Genomic DNA, 5,627 nt, shown 5'->3' on the forward strand with positions numbered 1-5,627 from the left:
ACTTCTGCTTTTGGATTATTAGAATTACAAGTATGAGCTACTATATGTAGTCTCTCAACATACCTCTCTCTCTTCAGTGACAATAGACAGGAAGGATGGATAAGAGGCTGAATAAGAGCAGGGCTGTTGGACAGAGAGAGGGTCACAACTAATGAAGTAGAACAGGGCAGCTCAGACCAGTGCAGGCCAGCATTAGCCATGCCAAAGGGAGCTATGCCAAGAACATGGGTCACACAGCCAGAGGCAAACAGGTTAGGAGAGGTCAGAGCAATGTGTGGCCTCTCCAGGCAACACAAAACTGTGTCAACCTTGTGACAGTACATTCTCAAACTGCTCGTATTCCAGTGGCTGACCCTGACTGCACTGAATTTTCCCTATTTAGTGATTCTGAATTACAGTAAAATCCATAGCTTTTTGCCTCATCAGTGGGTGTCTAATATGTAGTTAATATTAATGAAGAGTTAATGAATACTCATTAGAGGAAATCAGGCTATTTTATCTGTAAACATATACTGATTGGCTTTTATAGGAAACAAGGAAAAAATGTAAATCTTAAATGGTTAGTTTCAAAAATATTCTCAAGGACTTCCTTTGGTGGGAAATAATTTCTTTGTTATGAGGCTTCTGGTAGAACCCTACTATAGCATGATTTGTTATTTAAATGAATTTGTGTATAAGATGGCACAAATAAGGTCATTATCCCCTAAATCACAAATACAACAAAATACTATCAGAATACAGATAATTCTTAATTTAATTAAGACTTTATTCTTAATTATCTGTTTCTGTGTGGTGGGGCTGGGGTTGTGCATGTAAATGAAGTGCCAGAAGAAGATCTTACATCTCCTAGAATTGGGGGTTAAGAGCTGCCCAATGTGGGTACTAGGAACTGAACTCAGGTCTTCCTAAAGTGCAGGAAGGGCTCTTAACAGCTGAACTCTCTCTCTGGACCGATAGATGACTTTCAGAGGTAACTATCAATAACTTTAAAGATTGACTCCCTATTCCACCAATCAGCACCACTGTGAAGGAAATGTCTTGTTTTGTTTTGTTCCCTCATGTAGGATCTATTTGTCCCCACTGTCATCACTGGTGTCTCTCCTATTCTACACAACTTTTTGTCCTTAGCCCACAAATCCCATCTGCCAGTAGATGGGTTCTGAATCAAATACTTAATCTTTCCATTACCAAGGTATCCTTCAATTATGTATCCCCTTCTTTCTTTCCCTACATACAGATATAGTTTTTTGTTGTTAAAAAAAAGAAAGAACAAGTTATTAGGTAAATATAAGTTGGTAGGATGGATATGGGAGAAGTTGAACAGGTGAGTGGGGAATGAACATTAACAAAATACATTGTATAAAATCCTCAAAGAGCTGGGCGGTGGTGGCACACGCCTTTAATCCCAGCACTTGGGAGGCAGAGGCGGCGGATTTCTGAGTTCGAGGCCAGCCTGGTCTGCTCCAGGACCAGGACAGCCAGGGCTATACAGAGAAACCCTGTCTTGAAAAACCAAAAATAAATAAATAAATAATAAAATAAAATTCTCAAATAAATTATATTAAAAATTAAGCCTTGAAAGCAAGAAAATTGGCATCTTGAGGAGGTTAAGTTTTATTCAGAAGGAACCATGATCTTTCACCAACCGCCGTATCAAGCGAAACTACAATTACAGAAATAGATCCTATAGCAACTTAGGTTGCAATCTACAGAGTTCCTAAAGGAAAATATCATAAACACTAAAAACAGAGACATCAACTATCTATAAGTTCATACCTTTCAGTGAAAGGTTCTGTGTCAAAGTGGCACATATCCTATTTGCCCTCCTCCTAGCTGCCTGGATGCCAGTATTCTGATTTCAGAACAAGATGTAGAACTCTCAGCTCCTCCAGCACCATGCCTGTTTAGAGGCTGCCATACTCCTGCCTTGATAATGGACTGAATTTCTGAATCTGTAAGTCTACCCTAATGAAATGTTGTCCTTTAAAAGAGTTGTCTTAGTCATAGTGTCTGTTCACAGCAGTAAAACTCTAAGACACCCTCTAAGTATCTGAGCTATCTAACTACTTATCCAGATGAGTTCATGTGACTCTTTTGGAAAAGAACTTGTTTTCTCATGCAAACAGCAAAGAAAAAGAACAATGTCCATAGCAGAACTTGAAAGCAGAGATCACACTCAGACAGAGGGCAACAGGAACTTGCTTTGTGGTTCAAATAGAGGCACACTGGCTCAGTGTGCCTGTGATTCCTAAAGCAGGAAGCTGGGGCTGGAAAGGTCTTGTACATCTTTCAGAGCCCCCAAGCAATGCCTAGGACTTTCCCTCTGTTGGTACATGCAAAGAAGCTGACCTTATCCTAGTGCAGAGGCCTCAGCGTGTTTTATTTTTCAAAGAAAAAAAGATGTATGACTTCATCAAGAAAGAGAAGAAATGGGACCATGTGTTGTTTATAGTATTTCTCTATGAGAAGGCGAGGTTACACATTTCATCCTTTATGTTGCTACTAGGAGGCATGGGTCACAGCAGTCAGTCTGTCATACTGAAGAGAATTTCCCAAGGGACTGAGGGCTAATTAACAAATCAGCCATTCAGCACAGAAATCCATTTTAGAGGAAAGCAATACTCTAGTAGTTTAAGAACCAGGCTATTCCTAGAAATAAGTACTAACTTCAGTTTTATCATCTTTTGCATGACTCACTAAAAAGATGTAGCTTTGTTGTGGTGCTTGATTCCCTCTCAGCCCCAGCCATGCACACATGGGGTTTCTGAAAATTCAAAAATATCATATGGTGTTTGTGTAACTAGCTGGATTTTCAGAAGCCTTAATAAGAAAAAAAAAAAACCCAGAAGATATGGTGCTACTATTTCCTCTACTGCCATGTGCAACAGTGGTTGACTAGAACAACAATAGTGTGCTCTTCTGATGCCAACAGCGCCCTCTGAGTCTGCTTGTCACACTATGGCATTTTCGTTGCTACCACTCCAGCAGAGTACAGAAAGGATGAAATGGAATTGAGTTCATTTATGGGTTGGTAAAATTGGTTTCTCCTGTTTAATGTATATTAATTTGTTTCTGAATGAAAAATTTTCTACCTCCTTACCAAGCACAGTTAGTATAAAGTTACACAGTTTTAGACAGATGAAAGAATATCATTTCCACCTGAGTCTGTTTATTTCCTCACCTCCAGACACGAGTACCTGAAATGCAACACGTTGCAGGCTTAGCTTAGGAGTGGGGGCAGGGTGGAATCATTCCTTTATTGAGTGAATACATATTCTGTATATTAGACACGGTACAGATAAGTTTAATCTTATTAACTCAAAACATGGAGCATGATATGCACGTGTTCTTTTTTACAATATGGTTTAACAGGTCTGTGGTACATATGGACAAAACCTGGATCTTCTATTTTTCCAAAGAACTCAAATTCCTTTACTTATCATCTTTGATTACTTATCATTAAGGTTGACTTGGGAGGTCTCTTCTAAATTGCAATTTGATGCTATTATATTTTTTGTACTTCAAATGAATGTGTATTAGAAACATAATTACAGCTGGTGAATATTAGATACTGGGTATTAATATCTAATACTAATCCCAGTTAGTATTACTATCCCAGTTAGTAATTCCTATTGTCTCATGGCTTCACAGCTGCAAATCTGCCTTTACCCACTCACACTTGTCTCTAGCCAATGATGCTTTCCTTAATTAGCACATGACTTAAATTTTAGTCTTGACTTTTCCATTGCTTTAGCTTAGGCTATCCAAAATACAGACTGGTGGTATAACTGGGCAAAAAAACCTTTTTAAATTAAAGGTGCTATTAGCCTTGACACTGAACAAATGGAAGAGCAATTTGTCAGGATTTGTTAGCCAATTCAGTTTTCTCTGAAAACTCCTATCTCTTATAATCCAGCCTTGCCTGCAGGCTTTATGACTATGGTGTTATTTTAGCTAGTTTTTGTTTATGTATGTGGAACTAGGGGCCAACCCTAGGTCCATTCTTCAGGAACCATCTAACTTACTTTTTGAGAAAGGGCCTCTTACTAAGACTAGATGGAGCTGCTTCCTCAGCCCTGGGATTAAATACTCATACCACCGCTACACATTTTACACAGGTGCTGCGGATGGAACTCAGGTTCTCTTGCTTGCTCAACAAAAACTTTACCAATGTAGTTACCTTCCCATCCCATAGTTTTTATAGCATCCCACTATGAAATTGACCTCTAGAAAAAAAAATAGGGTCATGTACTTTTCCTAAGTCGATGCAAGAGTAATTTAAGAAAGTGGGGGAGGGGTGGGGGGACGCTCATCTCTTTAAAGAGAGTAGACAGGTCAAACCTGCTACTGCTTGTTTGTTTTAAGTTGTCAAAGTACCTGCTGCTTTTCTGGGTGGCTAAGCCACATAAATGGTAGCTTTGTTCCACAAGTCGGGACCAAAGGCCACATATACTTCAGAAGACATATTTGGAGAAATCTGATTCCTGGTAGTCTCTGGTTGCCACTTACGGAAGGGCAGAGGTTTCTGGTTTGCACTGATTCCCACTCAGCTTCAGGTGGGAGATGACCTAGTGTCAACTAAATGCTTTAGAAAAGCAGAAAGCACCAAAGTACACTCAATCAATTATGGAAACACTGAAGCTGTTGAGAGCCTTTTACATTACCGGCTGCAGTCCCCTTGTTTTAGGGAAGGGGATGCAATGGAAGGATGTATGACCACCTGTAGTGTACAAGCAAGTCTCCCACCATTTCATCTGCCTGCTTCACTTTTCTTACCTGGCCCCTTTGGTTCTCACACTCTGTGCTGAGGACAAGAGCCTACCTCCTACAGCCAAAGCAGGCCAAAATAATAATAATAATAATAATAATAATAATAATAAATAATAATAATAATAATAATACTTTCCTATGCACCCCACACATACGCACTAAATAAATATTTCAAAATCCGAATGTCTTCATTAAACCAAACCAAACCAAAACCCGGACCTCTACAGTGTTACTCAGTCTTAAGTCCCCCAGGGTTTTTGTATAGTTGTTTGAATGTGCTGGTCTTTAAGGACAAAGAGCCTGAGCCTCAGTCTCTTGAGGACCGTGAATCACGGGAGCCACCGTTTCCAACAGCTGGGGGTAAAAAGGCAGTGGCCAGAGCGGCCACCCAAAGAGGGGATTCTCTCACCTCCGCCAGCCAGGGCCACGACTCCTTCAAGGTGGCTTTGAGATGGGAGTCGGCAGGAGGCCTCCGGGCGGGGTGGGCGTCGGGGACATCGGCGTCCCTCTCAGCCTCACACCCGGGCCTGGCGGTAGTAACGGGGACGCCTACACGCGGCGTGTGTAAGCCCGGGGTGGCTACCGGAAAGCTCCGGCCCTAAGCCGTTTGCCAGAAGCCGCGCCCTCTGGAGGCCGCGTGGGTCGCCCCAGCGAAGCCGCCCTCCGCGGGTTGACGGGCAGCAGCGCCCTTACAAGGGGAAACGGGTCACAGAGCAGAGCGGTCACCGAGTCACAGGGCTCGGGCACGTGAGGTGGTTGGTGGCAATTACCCCAGACAACAGGAGGGTGCGAGCTACGAGGACGGGTCGCGCTCCTGCTGGGCCCGCGTCCTCCACAGCGCCGCAGGGGCTCTGGGA

Source organism: Mastomys coucha, unplaced genomic scaffold (genome assembly GCF_008632895.1).
Source record: "Mastomys coucha isolate ucsf_1 unplaced genomic scaffold, UCSF_Mcou_1 pScaffold2, whole genome shotgun sequence".
Lineage (NCBI taxonomy): Eukaryota > Metazoa > Chordata > Mammalia > Rodentia > Muridae > Mastomys > Mastomys coucha.